This window comes from Prionailurus viverrinus, chromosome B4 (assembly GCF_022837055.1).
Source record: "Prionailurus viverrinus isolate Anna chromosome B4, UM_Priviv_1.0, whole genome shotgun sequence".
NCBI classification, from domain to species: Eukaryota; Metazoa; Chordata; class Mammalia; order Carnivora; family Felidae; genus Prionailurus; species Prionailurus viverrinus.
In genome coordinates, this window is record NC_062567.1 from 47,317,155 (window position 1) to 47,343,680 (window position 26,526).

At 39.1% G+C, this 26,526-nt stretch overlaps 1 long non-coding RNA gene across 2 annotated transcripts in view; it reads right to left on the reverse strand.

Moving 5' to 3' along the window:
* Positions 1-26,526, reverse strand: part of LOC125170932 (uncharacterized) — a 120,292-nt gene that overhangs the window by 59,184 nt on the left and 34,582 nt on the right. The window contains exon 4 of one of the 2 annotated variants that reach the window (XR_007154133.1): positions 3,275-3,410. The exons of the other annotated variant lie outside the window; for it this stretch is intronic. This is a non-coding gene — a long non-coding RNA (uncharacterized LOC125170932). Of the gene's footprint in view, positions 1-3,274; positions 3,411-26,526 lie in introns of those variants that run through there. 2 annotated transcript variants of the gene reach the window in all.

Below are 26,526 nucleotides of genomic sequence, written 5' to 3' on the forward strand. Positions count from 1 at the left end.
AAGAGAGAAGTCTTTGTGTGTAAACACACACACTCTCTCTCTAATGAGAACATTTCTCCAGATCCTGAAGACATGAAAGAGTTATTAACAGATCTTAAGATTAATGTGAACAACCTTATGGTAGTATTTACGCTTTTAGAATAACTGGGTAAAATTTTGGAAAAATATAATCATTCAAAAGTGATTCAGAAAGAAGAGCAAAGGTAAATAGTATATACGTAGATACTAAAAAATTAAACCATTAATCAAAAACCTTTTCCCAATGAAACCAGTTTCAGATTGCTTCATTAATGGCTTCTGCCAACATTCAAAAATTATTCTATCTTATCAAACTTTTTCAGAAAATAGAAAAAAAAAGGGATAACATGTCCCAACTCATTGTAGGAGGCTAGTATAACCCTGACAAAAAGCTTCACAAAGATAATTCAGGAAAAGTAAAATAATGCTACTTCAACTCATGCATATAAATGCAAAACTCCTAAACCAAATATTAGCACACAAAACTGAGAAATATCTAAAAAATAATACCGCATCATCATCTGGTAAAAACTCAAGGGTGTATTGTAATTCAGTTGTGGCACAAACCACCCAGAGCTAAATCCACAGATTTAAAGACCATTGTCCCCAGCAATACTGCCCTTACTACAGACACCAGCAATATTTATAGGGTCCCAGGTCTCCCAAATCCACACTTCTGCCTGACCGGCTATAAATTTGGAGGTTTCCACAAACTCTCTCAGGTTTGTTAATTTGCTGGAATGTCTCAAAGAATCCAAGAAAGTGCTATACTTATAATAACCATTTTATTATAAAGTACACAAATCAGGTGGCCTAGCCAAGTGAAGAGACACAGAACAGGAAAGGAGGTTGGTTTACCATTAAGTTAATTAACCTAATTTACCACAATGATAGACTAAAAGAGAAAAATATAATTTTCTCAATGGATGCAAAAGAGAATACATCTACCATTCAAAATAAATTAAACTTCCATTCATGATAAAACTCTCAGTAAATTAAAACTTAATGAAAGTCATTGTAAGATACCTTGCTGTCCCATGCTTGACATATACACTTGGTCATTAAATTCTTTCATTTCCCCCCAGCTTTATTAAGATATTATTGACATATAGCATATGTAAGTTTAAGGTGTACAATGTGATGACTGGATATGTAGTAAAAACTTGGATTGTGAGTAACTTGTTCTGTGAGTTCTGCAAGATGAGCAAGTATTTCTAATAAATCTTAATTTGGTAAACAAGTGATGTTTGGCAATACAAGTAGTACATGATGCCAAACATCACATAATCTCAACTAAGCCAATGGTTCATGACACTTTGATATGTAAGTGCTTTTGATTACAAGCATGTTTCTGGAATGACTTATGCTTGCAAACTAAGGTTTTACTGTCTATATCTATATCTATATCTATATCTATATCTAATCTATCTATATCATCTATCTATATAATATATAATTATCATGCTAATGTTAGTTAACAACTTTATCCCCTCACGAAATTACCATTTTTTTTAGTATGTGGTGATAAGTTTTAAGATCTTCTCTCTTAAGACTTTCAAGTATGTAATACAATATTGTTAATTATGATCACTACGTTGTACATATACCGAACTTACTAGTTCTTATCATATCTTTAATTTTTTTTTATTTGAGACAGAGAGAGAGAGAGTGAGAGAGAGAGAGAACGAGCACAGAAGAGAGGGGCAGAGGGAGAGAGAGAGAATCTTAAGCAGGCTCCACACTCAGCATGGAGCCAAATGTGGGGCTCAACCCCATGACTCTGGAATCATGATCTAAGCCGAAATCAAGAATCTGCTGCTCAACTGACTGAGCCACCCAGGCACTCTTAGCTCTTATCATTTCTAAGTGCCTTTTCTGTTGGACTTTTCTTTGTGTTTTTTGTTTTTGTTATTTTCCATCAGAACTACTGGAATTGCTTTTTTGTTGATCTAATTTATTTTAATGTTGCTCTTTTTTTTTTAATTTAAATTAAAGTTTGTTAACATATAGTGTAGTATTGGTTTCAGGAGTAGAATTTAGTGATTCATCACTTACATAGAACACCCAGTATTCATCCCAACAGGTGCCCTCCTTAATGCCCATCACCCATTTAACTCATCCCCTCACCCACCTCCTCTCCATCAACTCTCAGTTTGTTCTCTGTATTTAAGAGTCTCTTGTGGTTTGCCTCTCTCTCTGTTTTTATCTTATTTTTCCTTCCCTTCTCCTATGTTCATCTGTTTGATTTCTTAAATTCCACATAGGAATGAGTGAAATCATAGGATATTTGTCTTTCTCTGACTGACTTATTTCACTTAGCATGATTCACTCTAGTTTTATCCATGTTGTTGCAAATGGCAAGAGTTCATTCTTTTTGATTGTTGAGTAATATTTCATTGTGCATATATACCACATCTTCTTTATCCATTTATCAATGGACATTTGGGCTCTTTCCATAATTTGGCTATTACTAATAGTGCTGCTATAAACATCGGGGTCCATGTGCCCCTTAGAATCAGCATTTTTGTATACTTTGGATAAATACCTAGTAGTGCAATTGTTGGGTCATGGGGTAGTTCTATTTTTACTTTTTGGGAAACCTCTATACTGTTTTCCAGAGTGGCTACACCAGTTTGCACTCCCACCAACAGTGCAAAAACGTTCCTAGTTTTAATTAATCCCTCAAACTTTCTAATAGTTGAGTCTTGTCACTTTGTGTCCATGCTCATGGTTCTTCATTAAATGTCCATAATTTACAGCATAAACTTTGATACTTTGGGGCTTTCTATACTACTGGAAAAATAATCTTCCCTCATATTAATTATAATATAGACTTATCAAACATCCAACTTCAAAAAGCATGCCTACTTATATTTTAGTAATTTTTAGCAGTTAATAGCAATAAAAATAATGGCTTACATTTCTATAGTAATTAGTCTGTGAAGGGCTCTCATTTGTATTATGATATTTTACTTTATAACAGCAAACACTATTATAATCCCTTCTTTATTTTTTAAGTCTTTATTTATTAGAGCACTTTTTTTTTCAACATTTATTTATTTTTGGGACAGAGAGAGACAGAGCATGAACGGGGGAGGGGCAGAGAGAGAGGGAGACACAGACTCGGAAACAGGCTCCAGGCTCTGAGCCATCAGCCCAGAGCCCGACGCGGGGCTCGAACTCACGGACCGTGAGATCGTGACCTGGCTGAAGTCGGACGCTTAACCGACTGCGCCACCCAGGCGCCCTAGAGCACTTTTAAGTTCATAGCGAATTTCAGGAGTAGGTGCAAAGATTTCCCAGTTGATGAACTATTATGACATCATAATCATCAAAAATCCATATTTTACATTAGAATTCACTCTTGGGTGTTGTATGTCAGTCACATGGATCTGGAAAAATATATAATGACATGTATCTATTATTATAGTATCACACAGAATATATTTACTGCCCTAAAAACTTCTGTGTTCTGCTTATTTATCTTGACCCTGCCCGTCAACCCCTGGCAACCACTGATCTTTTGTACTGTGTTCACAATTTTGCCTTTCTCAGCATGCCATAGAGTTAAAATAATACAGTGTGTATCATTTTCCTATTGGCTTAATTTACTTAGTTTTATGCATTCAAGTTTCTTCCATGTCTTTTCATGCTTGATACCTCATTTATTTTTAGTGCCGAATAATATTCCATTGCCTGGACATTCAACAGTTTATTTATCCAGTCACCTACTGAAGGATATTTTGGTTACTTCCAAGTTTTGGAAACTCTGAATAAAGGTGTTATAGCATCTGTGTGCATGTTTATGTGTGGATGTAGTTTTCAACTTTTTTGGATAAATACCAAAAAGCACAACTGCTGGAACCTATCATAAGAGTATGTTTAGTTTGTAAGAAATGGCCAATGTCTTCCAAAGTAGGCATACCTCTTCCTTCTTGAAGAGGTAACTGGAGACACAATATGTCATTTTTTTTCTAACTAAATGGCAGAACTGGGAGTGGAACTTGTGATTGCTAATTTAATGCTCTTTCTAATCTGAGTAACTTCTCCATAAATTTTGTCGTACAAGGTCATTCCTCAATATCTTATAACTCCTGATATTGTGACCACTCTCTAGACAGTTTTTTGTTAAACTTTATATTTACCACCACCACCCCCCGCCCCCCCCCCCCCCAGACCCTGGCTCTGCTGTCTTGTCATCCCAGTTACTAGATACTTCCTCCTGCTTTTCTTTCTTGTCTATGCATAATGCCAGAAGGTGGAAGGCAAGAATTTGCTGTGCTCTTTCTCCTTCTCTTAATCTAGCACCCTAGCATGAGACATTTTTATTTATCCACCCTGGACAATCTACGTAACTATGCTTATGGCTAGCTGATAACTAAATAAGGTCATGTTTATAGTTTAAAAAAAAAAGAGGGAAATTTTTTATCAATACACAAGATTAGGTTTAAAATAATCTCAAGTAATATCTCTGAAGAGATATTATATATCTCTTGTAATATATATAAAAATTCTATTTTATTCATATTATATTTAAGTAAAAATTTTTTTAATCTAAGAAGAGTTTATAACATATGCATACCTGCAGGAGAGTTAAGTTCATACTTAAAGTCATTATGTCCTGGTGTCACTTTTCTAAACCAGCCATTCTCATAGTATAATAATATTTTTTATTCTAATATATTAATAATCAATTGACAGAATTTCCTTGCATTGCAACTGAAATTTTCAAACATGTAACATTTGAATTTTGATTATTACCTAATGTATGTATGCATTTCAAAACCTTGAGACTCCTCAATTATTTAAATGATCTTCAGTATTTTTAGTTGTATTTAGTATTAGTATTCAATATTTTAGTAACTTTCAGTATTTTTGCTGCCAAGTATTTATATTTCTCATTGTTGTATATTTGAAATGATAGAAAATAAGAACAAACGTATTAAGTGTAACTCTACAACTTACTTTGTTTATATACAACTAACACACTGAATCATCCAGGAAGAAATGTAAGTAAACCTGGATTGAACATATTTTAAAATTGAAAATATGAGAATTAATTTACTGAAAACCCCCGTGGGAAGTAACTATATGTCATAGGTGCCAAATTAGAAATCTCCAGGTTATAAGATCATAACCCCTAAAGGAATATTTATCTGTATGTTTACTTAATATCTAACAGCATGTGAAATTTATTTATTAATATGCCTGCAGGTTTCTCTCTAATCCCACTTCTCAAAGATGCACACACATAGATAGAAAACCAGGAGGGGGTGAATTGCCCTGGAACTGTTTCCATCTAAGCTGAAAAATATAGTTATAATGGGAAAACCAAAAGTTGCTCTCTCCTTCTAACCTTGGACACTTATACACATCTAAAGTAAAATATGTGGACAAATTCAAAGGCTATCTCCTCCATGGCATCTTCTTTGCGATACATTTAGTCCAATCTAAGTTAGCATTGATTGCACTCTCTTTGATTATGATTTACCTATAGGCCTTATTTTATCATCCCTTCAATTACAGTTTATATGTATCCTGTTTCCTTTGAATGCTCTATGTTGATATAGATCTTGGTGTGATGATTTGTTTTAATACATGGTGTATAGCAAAGTGACTTTGTACATTGGCATCTAACACATATTTGTTAAAAGCATTTGGTTTTAATTAAATTATATTCATATATGTGAAAAGTTGGATACATAAACCGATTATTAAGGATGATGATATTAAAAAGGAAGAACAAGGTTTTTTAAATTGGCAAAGAAATAACTCTTAGAATGAAATTTTCCAAAGTACTTTCATTTTTCAAGGGAAGCTTTGATACATGATTGTATTAAATACACAGTTACCTAATATAATTTTTTTCTACACAAAATAAAGCACAGAATTGAAGCAACTGCCTGAATAATTTAAACAAAAACACTTTTGCTTCAATTTTCTATCTATTTAGGGTGTAATTATTGATTGGCCTGGAATATCCAATGACTGCCCCAGTGCTATACTTCATTTAGCATGTATGGACTCAGCCATTATGAAAGAAATCTGCTTGAGGCCATAGGAGCTAGGCTGCATGTACTACTAATGCCAGAAATTTGTATAATGCCTTACACTTATCATAAAAGTGCTTTTACATCAATTATTTCATTTAGTCCTCAGGTAGAATGAGTGGGAACAGGGACACTATGAGATAGGTAGGAGAGTTATTTTCACATTTTACAGGCACTAAAGGGCATTACATTTGTTTTTGTTTTTTTTTTTGCAAATTCTTGAATATCTTGCACAAAACTCTCTTGCTTATATAAATTTAATTGGTTTTTAAACAAAGGTAAAGTTTGCTATATGTAAAACTTTGTATACATATGGCACTTGCTGTTTACCTAACATTGTCAACTAGTAGAGAGTACAAATTAGACCTTTATAGTTGCTAGTTTATAGGTATTTGTAAATGTACCACGGGAATATATAAGAAACACTTACTCGTTCTAACAAAGGGATTGAGGTAGTATACACAAAAGAGATGACATTTTGAGCTGGCTCCTATTAGGGTGAATTCAACAGTTGGAGAAATGAGTAAGGCCATAGGCATCAGCTCTCAAATGTAAAACCGCCCATCAGAATTGACAGTTTGCAAGAGGCTATCGCTGGATGGCTAGTTACATGGCAGAAAATTATGGAGAATACAACTAGAAAAATAGAAGTGGGTCAGAATGTAAGCAACTTTGAATTCCAATTGAGGCGTTTGGCTGTTCTTTTGTAGGCAGTGAGGAAGTTTTTCAGATTTGGGTTTTTTGTTTGTTTGTTTTTAACGAAAGAAGGTAGGAAATATTTCTCTGACAAAAGATGAGAATTGTATTGAGAATAGAACCTTAGGGCAGTATTTTCTGAACACCACACAGTATGCATGCAAAATGTTAACCTTCTCATGGCACACTGGGCCAAACTGACCAGGCTGGTCCTGACTGTGGGCTACCAGCTCCCTGAGGTCCATTCCTCCAAGACTCCCTGAAAGCCAAGAGACTCAATACAATTTCTCTCACTTGAATGCATTAGATCCATCAGCAAAATGACTGGTATCCCTGTTGGGAATTCCTTTCTTTGGCAAGGGAAAGAGGAAGAGGAGTTAATGAAGAAGGGTGAGCAAAGGGAAAAAAGAACACAATATTAGCAAGAAAAACAGGACTGTGGCATCGTAAGTCAAGGGAGGAGGAACTTTTTAAAATGGGAGTGAACCAAAAAGACTTGACAACTGTTGAAAAATCATATGGTGGTTCAATTTTTACAGCTAATAAGGAAAAAATATGACAGTTCTTTAAAAAATTAAAAACTGAACTACCATATGATCCAGAAATCTGATTCCTGGGTATATATCTGAAGGAATTTAAATCAGCATCTTGAGGGGTACCTGGGTAGCTCAGTCAGTTGAGTAACCGATTCTTGATTTCGGCTCAGGTCATGATCGCAGGGTTGTGGGATCAGGCCCCATGTCGTGGGATCAACGCCCATGTTGGGCTCCCTGTCTCCCCTGCTCACACTTTCTCTCTCTTTAAAAATATAAATAGGGGCGCCTGGGTGGTGCAGTCGGTTAAGCATCCGACTTCAGCCAGGTCACGATCTCGCGGTCGGTGAGTTCGAGCCCCGCGTCAGGCTCTGGGCTGATGGCTCAGAGCCTGGAGCCTGTTTCTGATTCTGTGTCTCCCTCTCTCTCTGCCCCTCCCCCGTTCATGCTCTGTCTCTCTCTGTCCCAAAAATAAATAAATGTTGAAAAAAAAATTTAAAAATATAAATAAATAGATTGAACAGAAGATGGTGGCATAGGAGGACACTGGGCTCACCTTGTCCTGCGGATCACTTAGATTCCACCCACACCTGCCTAAGAAACCCAGAAAACTGCCAGAAGACTCGCAGAATGGAGTCTCCGGAGCCAAGCGCTGACTAGAGGCCCAGGGAAGAGGGTAGGAAGGGCAGAGAGGTGGTGCGCGCTACATGGACTGGCGGGAGGGAGCCAGCACGGAGGGGCAGGCCGCCGGCAAAACAGAGCCCCTGAGTCTGGCTTGCAAAAGCGGAGGGGCCAGACAGAGTGTGTTCTGACAGCAAGTGGGACTTAACATCTGGAAGGTTATAAGTTAACAGCTCTGCTCAGAGAGCAGGAGGGCTGGAGGACAATGGGAGGGAGAGTTGTTGAGCCCTGATGACAGACCTCAGTTTGGCGGGGAACAAAGGCGCTCACCAGCGCCATATCCCTTGCCCATCCCCCAGCTGAAACCACAAAGGGAACCATGAAACCACAAAGGGAACCAGTTCCTGTCAGGGAACTTGCCTGCACCGGCACAAACACCCCACATTGTGCTTCTGCAGATCCATCCGCTGGTGGGTCTGACTCCCTCCCGGTGCTGCAGGGCCCCTCTCAAAGCGGATCTCCGAAGGAAAAGCGAGCTAAGCCTGCCCCTCCTGCCCCTGTGCACCTTGCCGATGCACAACCCCTAATACGCCAGATCCCCAGCACCACAAGCCTGGCAGTGTGCAAGTAGCCCAGATGGGCCATGCCACCCCACAGTGAATCCCGCCCCTAGGAGAGGGGAAGAGAAGGTACACACCAGTCTGACTGTGGCCCCAGAGGTGGGCTGAGGGCAGACATCAGGTCTGACTGCGGCCCCGCCCACCAACGCAAGTTAGTCAACACAGCACAGGGAAAGTGCCCCACAGTTCCGCACCACTCCAGGGACTATCCAAAATGACAAAACGGAAGAATTCCCCTCAAAAGAATCTCCAGGAAATAACAACAGCTAACAAACTGATCAAAAAGGATTTAAACAATATAACAGAAAGTGAATTTAGAATAATAGTCATAAAATTAATCGCTGGGCTTGAAAACAGTATAGAGGACAGCAGAGAATCTCTTGCTACAGAGATCAAGGGACTAAGGAACAGTCAGGAGGAGCTGAAAAATGCTATTAATGAGCTGCAAAATAAAATGGAGACGACCACAGCTCGGATTGAAGAGGCAGAGGAGAGAATAGGTGAACGGGAAGATAAAATTATGGAAAAAGAAGAAGCTGAGAAAAAGAGAGATAAAAAAATCCAGGAGTATGAGGGGAAAATTAGAGAATTAAGTGATGCACTAAAGAGAAATAATCTATGCATAATTGGTATTCCAGAGGAGGAAGAGAGAGGGAAAGGTGCTGAAGGCGTACTTGAAGAAATAATAGCTGAGAACTTCCCAGATCTGGGGAAGGAAAAAGCATTGAAATCCAAGAGGCATAGAGAACTCCCTTCAGACGTAACTTGAATCGATCTTCTGCACGACATATCATAGTGAGAGTGGCAAAATACAAGGATAAAGAGAAAATTCTGAAAGCAGCTAGGGATAAATGTGCTCTAACATATAAAGGGAGACCAATAAGAGTAGTGACGGATCTCTCTACTGAAACTTGGCAGGCCAGAAAGGAATGGCAGGAAATCTTCAACGTGATGAACAGAAAAAAATATGCAGCCGAGAATCCTCTATCCAGCAAATCTGTCATTTTGAATAGAAGGAGAGATAAAGGTCTTCCCAAACAAACAAAATCTGAAGGAATTAATCACCACTAAACCAGCCCTACAAGAGATCCTAAGGGGGATCCCATGAGACAAAGTACCAGAGACATCGCTACAAGCATGAAACCTACAGACATCACAATGACTCTAAACCCATATCTTTCTATAATAACACTGAACGTAAATGGACTAAATGTGCCAACCAAAAGACATAGGGTATCAGAATGGATTAAAAAAACAAGACCCATCTATTTGCTGTCTACAAGAGACTCATTTTAGACCTGAGGACACTTTCAGATTGAAAGAGAGGGGATGGAGAACTATTTATCATGCTACTGGAAGTCAAAAAAAATCTGGAGTAGCCATACTTATATCAGACAAACTAGACTTTAAATTAAAGCCTGTGACAAGAGATAAAGAAGGGCATTACATAATAATTACAGGGTCTATCCATCAAGAATAACTAACAATTATAAATGTCTAAAGGTAAAAACCACATGATCCTGTCAATTGATGCAGAAAAAGCATTTGACAAAATTCAGCATCCTTTCTTAATAAAAACCCTTGAGAAAGTCGGGATAGAAGGAACATACTTAAACATCATAAAAGCCATTTATGAAAAGCCCACAGCTAATATCATCCTCAATGGGGAAAATCTGAGAGCTTTCCTCCCAAGATGAGGAACACGACAGGGATGTCCACTCTCACCACTGTTGTTTAACACAGTGTTGGAAGTTCTAGCATCAGCAATCAGAGAACAAAAGGAAATCAAAGGCATCAAAATTGGCAAAGATGAAGTCAAGCTTTCACTTTTTGCAGATGACATGATATTATACATGGAAAATCCGATAGACTCCACCAAAAGTCTGTTAGAACTGATACATGAATTCAGCAATGTTGCAGGATACAAAATCAATGTACAGAAATCAGTTGCATTCTTATACACTAACAATGAAGCAACAGAAAGACAAATAAAGAAACTGATCCCATTCACAATTGCACCAAGAAGCATAAAATACCTAGGAATAAATCTAACCAAAGATGTACAAGATCTGTATGGTGAAAACTATAGAAAGCTTATGAAGGAAATTGTAGAAGATATAAAGAAATGGAAAAACATTCCATGCTCATGGATTGGAAGAATAAATATTGTTAAAATGTCAATACTTCCCAAAGCTATCTACACATTCAATGCAATCCCAATCAAAATTGCACTAGCATTCTTCTCGAAGCTAGAGCAAGCAATCCTAAAATTCATATGGAACCACAAAAGGCCCCAAACAGCCAAAGTAATTTTGAAGAAGAAGACCAAAGCAGGAGGCATCACAATCCCAGACTTTAGCCTCTACTACAAAGCTGTAATCATCAAGACAGCATGGTATTGGCATAAAAACAGACACATAGACCAATGGAAAGAATAGAAACCCCAGAACTAGACCCACAAAAGTATAGGCAACTAATCTTTGACAAAGCAGGAAAGAATATCCAATGGAAAAAAGACAGTCTCTTTAACAAATGGTTCTGGGAGAACTGGACAACAACATGCAGAAGAATGAAACTAGACCACTTTCTCACACCATTCACAAAAATAAACTCAAAATGGATAAAGGACCTGAATGTGAGACAGGTAACCGTCAAAACACTAGAGGAGAAAGCAGGAAAAAACCTCTCTGACCTCAGCCGCAGCAATTTCTCACTTGACACATCCCCAAAGGCAAGGGAATTAAAAGCAAAAATGAACTATTGGGACCTCATGAAGATAAAAAAACTTCTGCACAGCAAAGGAAACAATCAACAAAACTAAAAGGCAAGCAACAGAATGGGAAAAGATATTTGCAAATGACATATCAGACAAAGGCCTAGTATTCAAAGTCTATAAAGAGCTCACCAAACTCCACACCCGAAAAACAAATAATCCAGTGAAGAAATGGGCAGAAAACATGAATTGACATTTCTCTAAAGAAGACATCCAGATGGCCAACAGGAACATGAAAAGATGCTCAACATCGCTCCTCATCAGGGAAATACAAATCAAAACCACACTCAGATATCACCTCATGCTAGTCAGAGTGGCCAAAATGAACAAATCAGGAGACTATAGATGCTGGCGAGGATGTGGAGAAACGGGAACCCTCTTGCACTGTTGGTGGCAATGCAAAGTGGTGCAGCCACTCTGGAAAACAGTGTGGAGGTTCCTCAAAAAATTAAAAATAGACCCACCTTATGACCCAGCAGTAGCACTGCTAGGAATTTACCCAAGGGATACAGGAGTACTGATGCATAGGGGCACTTGTACCCCAATGTTTATAACCATTAGAAAGAAGGAAATCCTTCCATTTGCCACAACATGGATAAACCTTGAAGGTGTTCTGCTAACTGAGATAAAGACAAATACCATATAATCTTATTTATATGTGGAATCTAAAAAAAAAAAAAAGGAACTGGTAAAAACAGAGTAGAATGATGGTTATTACCAGGAGCTAGAGGGAGTGAGGGGGACTGGGGAGATGTTTAAGGGTACAAACTTACAAATAGTAAATAAATAATTTCTAGAGGTCTAATGCACAACATAGTGAATAGTCAACAATCCTGTATTATAAACTTTAAAGTTGCTAAAAGGCTATATCTTAACTGTTCTTAACACAAAAAGAAATGAGAATATATGGCATAATGTGATTACTAACACTACTGTAGTAATCATATAATGATATATAAATGTATCAAACCAACAGGTTGTATTAAAGTTACAAGGTATTATATGTTAATTATATCTCAAAAAAACAAAGAATAAAAAAGAAAAATCAAATTTTATGGGGTCTAAGAAGAGGAAACTGAGCAAGACCATGTCATTCCTTGCTGCTTGTTAGTAAGTAGTTTGAGTAGCAGAGAGCTCATGGGAGGCAGGTTAAGCAGTGACCAGAATGTACCCAAGTGTTGTGTGTGGGTCACTATTCTTATAAGCTGGGTGGGGGGAGGGAGTAAAGCGATGGGCTGGAAGGAGGAAGGACCCTTTGGGACGTTGAACACTGAGTATATAGGTCTAAGTGAAGAAGTGAAAAGAAAGAATGGGACTAAAAACATAAGAGAAAAGGAAAAAAAAACCACGAAGCAAAATTTGGGCAAGTAATGGAACCAATGCATTGGAAACAATGCAACTTTGGCATTTGTTTAAATATACCTTTCTTTAACAGACAGAATGGAGGGAAGTATTTGTGAAGAGAAAGAGAGATTTAGAAGCGTGTTGAACTAACATGAGAGTAGGGGCACCTGGGTGGCTCAGTCGGTTGAGTGTCAGACTCTTGATTCGGCTCAGGTCATGATCTCATGGTTTTTGAGTTCAACCCCACACTGGGCTCTGAGCTGACAGTGTGGAGCCTGCTTCAGATTCTCTGTCTTCCTTTCTGTCCCTCCCCCACTTGTTCTCTCTCTCTCTCTCTCTCTCTCTCTGTCTCTCTTAAAATAAATAAACATTAAAAAATTTTTAAAAATGTGAGAATATTCTCACTCAATAGCTTTTGTTTTCTCTATAAAGTAGGATGTGAGAAGGATGGTAATCATTCAACAGTTCCTATTGGGGAAAAGGACAGGTGACAAGGTAGAGTGAAGTTAGGGTCAAATGAATCTATCAATCATGTTCTCAACACTGTGCTCAACAATGTGCTAGGTGCTGTAGGGGATATAAAATATGTATGATGTGATTCCTGTCCTCAAAGGGAAACAAACACACACACACACACACACAAATATCTATGAAGACAAGGAAGTCTTTACAAGGTAAATTATTATTTGCTGAAAAGCATAAAAAAAATCTTATGGAAGAATGGTGGGGGGGAGTGGGTACAGAAACTGAGAAAACCTCTTGCATTATTTGAATAAACAGAGGATCAGATTGTAGAAAAAAACAGATGCCATCTTAAGCTGGCATACGCACACCAGTTAGTTGGGAGATCGTCGGGTAGTAGAGGAAATGCCTGATGGGGAGAGGTAAGCAACGTGTCCAAACCAATAGGAAAGAACCAGAGTATATGTTAACCATACTGGAATTAATTTTTTTTTTTTTGCAAGGTACAAGACCTTTATTGAAGAGATTTTAACAAGATTTTTAAAACTGTACAATGAAGATGTGATAATCTGATGTGTTTCAGAAAATGCTATTAATTACCATTTAGGGTTTCAGATGTCCTAAATTATAGAACAATTACTTTTCACATTGATTTTTATAATTTAATCTCTTGCTCTTCTCTGTGAGATGTTCTTTTTTTTTTTTTTTTATGAAATTTTTTGACAAATTGGTTTCCATACAACACCCAGTGCTCATCCTAAAAGGTGCCCTCCTCAATACCCATCACCCACCCTCTCCTCCCTCCCACCCCCCATCAACCCTCAGTTTGTTCTCAGTTTTTAACAGTCTCTTATGCTTTGGCTCTCTCCCATTCTAACCTCTTTTTTTTTTTTTTCCCTTCCCCTCCCCCATGGGTTCCTGTTAAGTTTCTCAGGATCCACATAAGAGTGAAACCATATGGTATCTGTCTTTCTCTGTATGGCTTATTTCACTTAGCATCACACTCTCCAGTTCCATCCACGTTGCTACAAAAGACCATATTTCATTTTTTCTCATTGCCACGTAATATTCCATTGTGTATATAAACCACAATTTCTTTATCCATTCATCAGTTGATGGACATTTAGGCTCTTTCCATAATTTGGCTATGGTTGAGAGTGCTGCTATGAACATTGGGGTACAAGTGGCCCTATGCATCAGTGCTCCTGTATCCCTTGGATAAATTCCTAGCAGTGCTATTGCTGGGTCATAGGGTAGGTCTATTTTTAATTTTCTGAGGAACCTCCACACTGCTTTCCAGAGCGGCTGCACCAATTTGCATTCCCACCAACAGTGCAAGAGGGTTCCCGTTTCTCCACATCCTCTCCAGCATCTATAGTCTCCTGATTTGTTCATTTTGGCCACTCTGACTGGTGTGAGGTGATACCTGAGTGTGGTTTTGATTTGTATTTCCCTGATAAGGAGCGACGCTGAACATCTTTTCATGTGCCTGTTGGCCATCCGGATGTCTTCTTTAGAGAAGTGTCTATTCATGTTTTCTGCCCATTTCTTCACTGGGTTATTTGTTTTTCGGGTGTGGAGTTTGGTGAGCTCTTTATAGATTTTGGATACTAGCCCTTTGTCCGATATGTCATTTGTGAATATCTTTTCCCATTCCGTTGGTTGCCTTTTAGTTTTGTTGGTTGTTTCCTTTGCTGTGCAGAAGCTTTTTATCTTCATAAGTTCCCAGTAATTCACTTTTGCTTTTAATTCCCTTGCCTTTGGGGATGTGTCGAGTAAGAGATTGCTACGGCTGAGGTCAGAGAGGTCTTTTCCTGCTTTCTCCTCTAAGGTTTTGATGGTTTCCTGTCTCACATTTAGGCCCTTTATCCATTTTGAGTTTATTTTTGTGAATGGTGTGAGAAAGTGGTCTAGTTTCAACCTTCTGCATGTTGCTGTCCAGTTCTCCCAGCACCATTTGTTAAAGAGGCTGTCTTTTTTCCATTGGATATTCTTTCCTGCTTTGTCAAAGATGAGTTGGCCATACGTTTGTGGGTCTAGTTCTGGGGTTTCTATTCTATTCCATTGGTCTATGTGTCTGTTTTGGTGCCAATACCATGCTGTCTTGATGATGACAGCTTTGTAGTAGAGGCTAAAGTCTGGGATTGTGATGCCTCCTGCTTTGGTCTTCTTCTTCAAAATTCCTTTGGCTATTCGGGGCCTTTTGTGGTTCCATATGAATTTTAGGATTGCTTGTTCTAGTTTCGAGAAGAATGCTGGTGCAATTTTGATTGGGATGGCATTGAATGTGTAGATAGCTTTGGGTAGTATTGACATTTTGACAATATTTATTTTTCCAATCCATGAGCAGGGAATGTCTTTCCATTTCTTTAAGTCTTCTTCAATTTCCTTCATAAGCTTTCTAAAGTTTTCAGCATACAGATCCTTTACATCTTTGGTTAGATATATTCCTAGGTATTTTATGCTTCTTGGTGCAATTGTGAATGGGATCAGTTTCTTTATTTGTCTTTCTGTTGCTTCATTGTTAGTGTATAAGAATGCAACTGATTTCTGTACATTGATTTTGTATCCTGCAACATTGCTGAATTCATGTATCAGTTCTAACAGACTTTTGGTGGAGTCTATCGGATTTTCCATGTATAATATCATGTCATCTGCAAAAAGCGAAAGCTTGACTTCATCTTTGCCAATTTTGATGCCTTTGATTTCCTTTTGTTGTCTGATTGCTGATGCTAGAACTTCCAGCACTATGTTAAACAGCAGTGGTGAGAGTGGGCATCCTTGTCGTGTTCCTGATCTCAGGGAAAAAGCTCTCAGTTTTTCCCCATTGAGGATGATGTTAGCTGTGGGCTTTTCATAAATGGCTTTTATGATCTTTAGGTATGTTCCTTCTATGCCGACTTTCTCAAGGGTTTTTATTAAGAAAGGGTGCTGGATTTTGTCGAAGGCCTTTTCTGCATCGATTGACAGGATCATATGGTTCTTCTCTTTTTTTTTGTTAATGTGATGTATCACGTTGATTGATTTGCGAATGTTGAACCAGCCCTGCATCCCAGGAATGAATCCCACTTGATCATGGTGAATAATTCTTTTTATATGCCGTTGAATTCGATTTGCTAGTATCTTATTGAGAATTTTTGCATCCATATTCATCAGGGATATTGGCCTGTAGTTCTCTTTTTTTACTGGGTCTCTGTCTGGTTTAGGAATCAAAGTAATACTGGCTTCATAGAATGAGTCTGGAAGTTTTCCTTCTCTTTCTATTTCTTGGAATAGCTTGAGAAGGATAGGTATTATCTCTGCTTTAAACGTCTGGTAGAACTCCCCTGGGAAGCCATCTGGTCCTGGACTCTTATTTGTTGGGAGATTTTTGATAACCGATTCAATTTCTTCACTGGTTATGGGTCTGTTCAAGCTTTCTATTTCCTCCTGATTGAGTTTTGGAAGAGTGTGGGTGTTCAGGAATTTGTCCATTTCTTCCAGGTTGTCCAATTTGTTGGCATATAATTTTTCATAGTATTCCCTGATAATTGTTTGTATCTCTGAGGGATTGGTTGTAATAATTCCATTTTCATTCATGATTTTATCTATTTGGGTCATCTCCCTTTTCTTTTTGAGAAGTCTGGCTAGAGGTTTGTCAATTTTGTTTATTTTTTCAAAAAACCAACTCTTGGTTTCGTTGATCTGCTCTACAGTTTTTTTTAGTTTCTATATTGTTTATTTCTGCTCTGATCTTTATTATTTCTCTTCTTCTGCTGGGCTTAGGCTGCCTTTGCTGTTCTGCTTCTAGTTCCTTTAGGTGTGCTGTTAGATTTTGTATTTGGGATTTTTCTTGTTTCTTGAGATAGGCCTGGATTGCAATGTATTTTCCTCTCAGGACTGCCTTTGCTGCGTCCCAAAGCGTTTGGATTGTTGTATTTTCATTTTCGTTTGTTTCCATATATTTTTTAATTTCTTCTCTAATTGCCTGGTTGACCCACTCATTCGTTAGTAGGGTGTTCTTTAACCTCCATGCTTTTGGAGGTTTTCCAGACTTTTTTCTGTGGTTGATTTCAAGCTTCATAGCATTGTGGTCTGAAAGTAAGCATGGTATAATTTCAATTCTTGTAAACTTATGAAGGGCTGTTTTGTGACCCAGTATATGATCTATCTTGGAGAATGTTCCATGTGCACTCGAGAAGAAAGTATATTCTGTTGCTTTGGGATGCGGAGTTCTAAATATATCTGTCAAGTCCATCTGATCCAATGTCTCATTCAGGGCCCTTGTTTCTTTATTGACCGTGTGTCTAGATGATCTATCCATTTCTGTAAGTGGTGTATTAAAGTCCCCTGCAATTACCACATTCTTATCAATAAGGTTGCTTATGTTTATGAGTAATTGTTTTATATATTTGGGGGCTCCGGTATTCGGTGCATAGACATTTATAATTGTTAGCTCTTCCTGATGGATAGACCCTGTAACTATTATATAATGTCCTTCTTCATCTCTTGTTACAGCCTTTAATTTAAAGTCTAGTTTGTCTGATATAAGTATGGCTACTCCAGCTTTCTTTTGGCTTCCAGTCGCATGATAAATAGTTCTCCATCCCCTCACTCTCAATCTAAAGGTGTCCTCAGGTCTAAAATGAGTCTCTTGTAGACAGCAAATAGCTGGGTCTTGTTTTTTTATCCATTCTGATACCCTATGTCTTTTGGTTGGCGCATTTAATCCATTTACATTCAGTGTTATTATAGAAAGATACGGGTTTAGAGTCATTGTGATGTCTGTATGTTTTATGCTTATAGTGATGTCTCTGGGACTTTGTCTCACAGGGTCCCCCTTAGGATCTCTTGTAGGGCTGGTTTAGTGGTGACAAATTCCTTCAGTTTTTGTTTGTTTGGGAAGACCTTTATCTCTCCTTCTATTCTAAATGACAGACTTGCTGGATAAAGGATTCTCGGCTGCATATTTTTCCTGTCTAGCACCCTGAAAATCTCGTGCCAATTCTTTCTGGCCTGCCAAGTTTCAAAAGAGAGATCAGTCACGAGTCTTATAGGTCTCCCTTTATATGTGAGGGCACGTTTACCCCTTGCTGCTTTCAGAATTTTCTCTTTATCCTTGTATTTTGCCAGTTTCACTATGATATGTCGTGCAGAAGATCGATTCAAGTTACGTCTGAAGGGAGTTCTCTGTGCCTCTTGGATTTCAATGCCTTTTTCCTTCCCCAGTTCAGGGAAGTTCTCAGCTATTATTTCTTCAAGTACCCCTTCAGCACCTTTCCCTCTCTCTTCCTCCTCTGGGATACCAATTATGCGTATATTATTTCTTTTTAGTGTATCACTTAGTTCTCTAATTTTCCCCTCATACTCCTGGATTTTTTTATCTCTCTTTTTCTCAGCTTCCTCTTTTTCCATAACTTTATCTTCTAGTTCACCTATTCTCTCCTCTGCCTCTTCTATCCGAGCTGTGGTGGTTTCCATTTTGTTATGCATTTCGTTTAAAGCGTTTTTCAGCTCCTTGTGACTGTTCCTTAGTCCCTTGATCTCTGTAGCAAGAGATTCTCTGCTGTCCTGTATACTGTTTTCAAGCCCAGCGATTAATTTTATGACTATTATTCTAAATTCACTTTCTGTTATGTTATTTAAGTCCTTTTTGATCAGTTCATTAGCTGTTGTTATTTCCTGGAGGTTCTTCTGAGGGGAATTCTTCCGCTTGGTCATTTTGGATAGTCCCTGGCGTGGTGAGGACCTTCAGGGCACTTCCCCTGTGCTGTGGTGTATAACTGGAGTTGGTGGGCGGGGCCGCAGTCAGACCTGATGTCTGCCCCCAGCCCACCGTTGGGGCCACAGTCAGACTGGTGTGTGCCTTCTCTTCCTCTCTCCTAGGGGCGGGATTCACTGTGGGGTGGTGTGGCTCGTCTGGGCTACTTGCACCCTGCCAGGCTTGTGATGCTGGGGATCTGGCGTATTAGCTGGGGTGGGTAGGCAAGGTGCTCGGGGGGCAGGAGGGGCAGGCTTAGATCGCTTCTCCTTAGGTGATCCACTTCAGGAGGGGCCCTGTGGCAGCGGGAGGGAGTCAGATCCGCTGCCGGAGGTTTGGCTCCGCAGAAGCGCAGTGTTGGGTGTTTGCGCGAAGCGAGCAAGTTCCCTGGCAGGAACCGGTTCCCTTTGGGATTTCGGCTGGGGGATGGGCGGGGGAGATGGCGCTGGCGAGCGCCTTTGTTCCCCACCAAACTGAGCTCTGTTGTCAGGGGGCTCAGCAGCTCTCCCTCCCTTTGTCCTCCAGCCTTCCTGCTTTCTGAGCAGAGCTGTTAACTTATGACCTCCCAGACGCTAAGTCGCGCTTGTTGTGGGAACACAGTCCGTCAGGCCCCTCCGCTTTTGCCAGCCAGACTCGGGGGCTCTGCTTGGCCAGCGAGCCGCCCCTCCACCCCGGCTCCCTCCCGCCAGTCCGTGGAGCGCGCACCGCCTCACCGCCCTTCCTACCCTCTTCCGTGGGCCTCTCGTCTGCGTTTGGCTCCGGCGACTCCGTTCTGCTAATCTTCTGGGGGTTTTCTGGGTTATTTAGGCAGGTGTAGATGGAATCTAAGTGATCAGCAGGACGTGCGGTGAGCCCAGCGTCCTCCTAAGCCGCCATCTTGCCGCAACTCCCCCACCCACCTCAACCATACTGGAATTAAAATAAAATAAAATAAAATAAAATAAAATAAAATAAGGAAGGAACCAGAAAGTAGAGTGTCCGTAGGAAGGATAGAGATGCGTGAAGGTTAACTAGGTATTTACATGGAGGATGGAGAAGAGTGTGCAGATAATAGAGGTAGAAACCTAATAATCCAGAAAACTTGCATCAAACCAGATGTGAGGCCTTGCAAAAGTAACACCGGTGCCAGAATGAGAGAAAGGAATGAATCTGAGAGATATTCTGAAGGAAGATTTGCTAAAATAATGTGACAGAATGGATATTGATAGGGAGTAAGAAAAAAGTAAACTGAGATTTTAATTTTTTACTTCTGGGGGATAAAAAATGATAGTAGTGCTGGAATATTGGGGAAAGCAAGGCAGTTCTGAGGTGAAAATTGAGTTTTAGTTTGGGGCTTTTTGAAGTTTGGGGGGATAACTCTGAAGAGATGGTGGGAGACTATGGTGGGAAAGTAGAGGTTTATAATTTGAATTATTACCAAGGGGTCATAAAATGAAGTTTGGGGAAAGGATCAGCTCACTGAAAAAGTGTGTGCAGACACAGAGGATCAAAGAATTAAGATTTCAGTCTCAAGGGCCATTTCTGGTTAGAAAGGAAGAGCAGGAAGTTGAGCCTGATAAGGAGACACAGTAAATGGTCAGAGAGTATGGGGACTAATAAATTGACATGTTCTGAAACAGAGTGAGAAGAAAAATTCAAGGAGTAAAGGATTAATTGCAGTAAAGGTTGTGAGGAAATACAAATAGAATTGATAAAAGTCCACCGAATTTGACCGAGACAAGACAATTTTAAACCTTTCAGAGATCAGTTTCATGAAATGGCACAAGTAGAAGAGAATAAAGGTACCAGGCAAGGAGACAGTTGGTATATAAATATGCTCAATTCTTTCCAAAAGAGAACATATTAGAATTTCTAAGAGTGTCCTGAGGAAGTGTTTTAGAGATCATCACGGAAATTGATGGAGTGTTGCACTAGGCCCTGTGGGCCCCTCACCTCTCAGTCATCCAGAGCGGCTCCATTTATATTGTATGTGTTTGTATGCATGTGTGTGTGAGCACATGTGCTTCTGAGTATGTGTGTTAACAGAAGCATATAGATTTAGGGGTTGCATTTGAAGAGGTGCTTGATGCTAAAATAAAATATAAAATTCAATAATATGTTCTAGAAATTTGGCAATTAAGGATACATGTGTGCTAGAAAGGACAGCAGGGTAATTTTAAAGCAGGATATTAATAACTCCCAATATGTTAGAGAAAACTAGCTGTGAATTCATACATCTTTCATTTTAAATATTGGATCTATTTATTAGCTATGTATATGAGTTACATAACCTCTGTTAACTTCAGTTTTCTCCCACTTAAAATGTATACAAAGGTATTCTCTTCACCATGTGTTTGTATGAGACAGAAGTAGGCACGGATACTACTATCTTTTGTCTCTAATTTCCATTTCAGTGAATGTGGTTTACACACACCCAGGTGTACAGGAAATGAAACTTCATATTCTATAAACTTAGTATCTATCTTGAACTTCCATTCCTATTGGCAGAAAACTTGGTCTCATTTGAATATTTAGTTAGGTGAACTCAATTCTCCTGTGTTTTTTTTTTTTTCAGACATTTCAGTTTTATTTTTTTTCAGACATTTCAGTTTTAAGCCCAAATAAATGCATGGTTTACCTTTCCACATATTCTCTCTAGTGCAGCATCCAAGATGTCATGGATGCCTCCTGGCTTCCACATCAGGCATTTAATCCTTGGTCAGCTTGTTGTCACTGGTATCCATTGGGGTTTGCCCTCTGACCTCCTCCTGAAGCCCTTGTGACCCTGTATGCAGGCACTGGCTGATGGGTGAATGCATCTTGTTCCATCTTTTGACGCTGATGTATAAATGCACCATACTCCATCTACTGCTGAATGGCAGCTTCTCACCCTGGCCTAAAGTCTCCTGTTTGTTCATAAACTGTTTCTACTGCTGAATACATTTGCCTGCCTTTTCAGGGCCATGTGAAAATGTGAGTCTCTCTTGGCAACATGCCGAGGTTTGTATCTGTTTGGGGTGTTACCGGGGCCTCCCCCGCCCCGCCCGGAACTGGCACCTGATGCTAATGTCTAGCCATTGTTGTGCCACTTCTCAGTTTCCCTATTAGGTACTTTTCTCTAAGTACCTAAGTGATACCTATGTCTCTAAGACATAATGTGTTTCCAGACTACACTTTGGGCAGCTAAACTCCACTTTTGGATTTACAAACCTACCTGGGGTTTCTCTGCTGATCCCCTCTAGGAAACAACATGGAAGAGGATGCAGCTTACACGGTCCTCTTACAAATCCACACTAATGGTCAAAACCTATTACTCTTGTTCTTCTCACCATGCCCTTGCTCCTTTCCTCCTACCGGTAGCTTCTAATGTAGATCAAGGCAGAATCCTCCTTGTACCTGGTCCTGCATAGTTTTAAAAAATCTCTTGACCCTCAGCTGGATCTATGGTAGGTGAGATGTCCTTGGATATTTTGCTACCTTAGCAATCTTTGGGTAACCTGGCCTTTGATGGTGCTGGATGAGTCAGCTTAACAAAGGCCTGTTAAGCTTCTCTAGAGAAACTGGAGCCAAGTCTGATGCCAAGTGATGGCTCTGAAGTGTCTGTCCCTGAATATTGGATTTTGCTTTGTTTTGTTTGTTTTTACATCAAACTATTCACACAAGCATGGCTCAAGAAGGAAATGAATTAACTCAGAACTTGGAGATTTGAAAGGTAATTAATTATAGGTCACCATGATGGCAGTGTGGGTCATTCTGTCCACCTGGTCTTGTCATCCCAGTATTATCTGGTCCTTCACTCAATTTTTTAGGCACAGCTATGCTAATTAGGTTGCTTAGTAATCGTTCAAATGGAAGATCCCTACTGGATTGCTTTTAATTCAGGTATAGTTTCCTGATAAAGTCATTTGATACCAAGATAGCTGAGAAAACTGCCTTAAAGGCTTCCCTCAGAAAAGGGCATGGAGACTGATGGCTATCCTGAAGCTTCCTGGCCTACACCTCAAAATTGAGATGCTTAGTTTCTTATTTGGTTTGTGGGAACCCTACGCACACACGTGGATGCACATGCATGCGTGTACACACACACACACACACACACACACACACACACACACACTCCTTTGCACATATTTAAGCAATGTAGAGTCATCGTCCCTGATGGTGGTAGAGCCCTGAGCCCTGGGAACAATTCACTATCAGACTTAAATCTAATTGACTGAAAAATCTGTTCTGCAGGACATCCAGGTGACTAAGGATCAAATTCCTCTCTCTGCAACAAGTTTTCTAAATCATACTGCTAGCTGGATTGCTCTCGGTCTCTGTCTCTGTTTCTGTATCTGTCTTTCTGTCTGCCTGTCTCTCTCTGTGAGAGGAGGGCATTGAGAGGATGTGACTTCTGGTTGACCCACAAGCTGGACCTGGGAAGTCAGAAGCTCCTTACCTCCTTCCCTGTTCTTGGAATATATGTCCTGCCCACTGTTCCCATTTCACTAGGAGCCATTTCAAGGACACAGCCTTGAAAGCACAATGTGGTTTTGAGACATCGTGACTAAACCTCATTAGGGCTGTATATAAACTTTTAATATTTTGGCAAGTGTGTGCAAATATCTACTCATTTTGCCCAGGACAAGCCTCATATGTAAATGCCCTTTCACATTAAAACTACCACTTACCAGTGTGGAGTGGCTTCTGTGTACAGGTGCCAATTTCAAATTTCACCCAGGGAACTCTCTCTCTCTCTCTTTCTTTTGAGACTGGCTCAAAGACTAACTCAATAGGATTCATACTGGCCCATAACTCTACAATTGTGTAGGATTCATACTAACTAAACTAAGTTTATGATCTTTTATCACTTAGTAGTTCTTTTTCATGAAATAGTCATCTGCCTCTATTATCCAAATGCAGTTGTGTAACTAGTAGGGATATTGCTCTATAAAGATTTTCAGTACTCACTTTCCTCATTGTTCTAGATTTGGGGGAAAATATTGTCATGGACTCCCTAAGTTTCTTCTCCTGAAGGACCACCAGTGCATTTAAACTCATGTGTGTCAATGACTTTGGATTGTGTAAGGTTCATTTTAAATCAATTTTGTAAAGACCACAAACTTAAGTATGTTTAAACATTGAGGATAAGGCAACAGAGGCATGAGAAAAATGAGAGGCAGTTGGAGTAAGCTTCATCCCAAAGGAATTATGAAGGTACACAAGCTAGTCTTCAGATAAGTGGGCTTGTTTTCACACACAAAAAGGATATTTTCCCTTCTATAACTGGAAGAAATATTAAAGAAAAAATGGGAAATCAAGATTGAGGTAAAGTCAGAGTATTGAGGGCTCATTCACTGGATAGTTTCACCCTTCTTAGGAGAGAGAAAGTCAGAACGAGCTTTGCTGTCAAACTGAAACATTTTATATTTGGCATGACACAAATGACAGCCCAAACCATCACAATTTCCTGCCCCTGTGTTACACAACACTGAACAAGTAAAAGTAATTTAATTATGTGCTCCAAAAAATTCTTTCTACTGGAAGATAAGCTTATAACCTAATGAAAACAGCTTACTTATCAGGACTTAAGTTTGCTCATGAACACTCAATTCAGGAATTTGTTCTTGCTTTTTCACCAGTTCAAAGCTACAATATCATAAACTCAACCCAATTCCAACCAGTTCTCCACCTTTTAATATTTGCCTTGAAACCACCCAATCCAGACCCTAAAAACCTGTAAGTCCTCATTTGGAGGTGCAACTGAGTTTCTGTCAAAGTGATGTTAACCTTTTCTGAAGTAGATCTTGGAAACTGCTTTATCAACAAATGGGTTCATCTTGTGGTCTTTTACAGGGTCAGTGGTCAACTCAGACTGAATTTCAATTGCTAACTAGTAACTAAAAGCAATTCATTTTACTAATTCCACATATCAAATGTTCACAGATCCAAGGTTTCCTCCAATAATACCTACATATATGGATTTCATACTAATGCAAATAGAAGTCATGAATGAAGCAGTAACGCATTTATGGATTATGCTCACATATTCTGAATTCCCTCGTAAGTCCTGCAAGGTGTTTATTATGAACTACCTCTAGGTTTTACACATGTAAAGACTGAGACATGTGCTTAGGCCTCCTTATTGGGATGCTACCTATTTTATACTTACTATCTCTATAACCTTGGATACTTTCCTTATCTTCTCAGGGCTCTAATTTCTTCATTGATAAAATGGGGGTAATTACTATGTATCACAGTTATTTGGTGGATTAAAGGGGTTCAGGTAGGGAATGATCATGAAATAATCCCTAGCAAATGATATAAATAAAATTAGTGTTGGTTCCATTCTTCCATTTGTATTCTTCCTTCTTCAATGTGGAGGTGTGCCATACGCTGAAAACAAGCATAACTAGTCCTCATTTTTTCCATAATACTGGGCAGAGAATCTATGGAAGTCAAGGCTCTGCACATTCCCACCACCCAGCAAATATTCCACTGTTGTTAAGGCCATTCTCTCTGTGGGAGAGAAGGGCAGAATTTCAGCACTGATTTAAGGAAAAGCAGTAAAATGTTCTATGGCTCCTTAACTACTGGGAAATAACACCTCTACCATTCTTTTTTTTTTTAATATTTTTTTTCAACGTTTATTTATTTTTGGGACAGAGAGAGACAGAGCATGAACGGGGGAGGGGCAGAGAGAGAGGGAGACACAGAATCAGAAACAGGCTCCAGGCTCTGAGCCATCAGCCCAGAGCCTGACGCGGGGCTCGAACTCACGGACCGCGAGATCGTGACCTGGCTGAAGTCGGACGCTTAACCGACTGCGCCACCCAGGTGCCCCTCTACCATTCTAATTTAATCAGAAGCTACAGAATACAATGCTCTTTTCTGGTAGTTGGTATTTCCTATCATATGTAGTATTATTTATAAATACTTAGAATTTGGAGTACAAATAACTTGTAAATGTTTTAAAATCCAAATTAAGAATTTTTAAAAATTCAAAATAAGAATTTATGAACATAAATCCTAATAGCTCTTACATTTAACTTATGATGGGTTAATAGCCATTGGGAAAAGTTGACTGTTGTCATATTTTCACATCCAAGTTTTAGAATGTTTTTGGTAGCTGAATTTTCTCTTTTTTTCTTTCTCTGTCCATTTGTATCCATCTGCTGTTTTTTCCCAAACACACATCTGTGCCTGTACACACACACACACACACACACACACACACACACACACACCTGTCTTTCTTCCTTTCCATGCGTTCATGTCACTGACTTTTACAGAATCTATGCTTAGGCAGTCTGGACAGCAGCAATCTAAAGACAGATTCCATCAAGCTCCTATCTGTTAGAACCTGCAGTGCTTGCATTTGGATTCGATATCTAACAATAATGTGGTATTTTATAAACATTAGTGAGGATGATTTTGCACTGGTCAGCAAAGGTAAAAAAATAGGTGCTTTGGGAAAACAAATAAAAAAGGAATTGGATCTGTCTCAATAAATTGCACAAATTATAAATATCCCAAAGATGCAGCCGCTTACTCTGGCATAGGAAAATAAAGCTGACAATTACGCTTTAGAATGAATAGGTGAGTAATATGATAGCTAAAATTTTTCCTTACAATCTTTCTTTTATTGAGTGCAGCATTGTATTTGTTTATTAAACAAAGTTTCTGTTTCATCTGGCCATTCGATTCT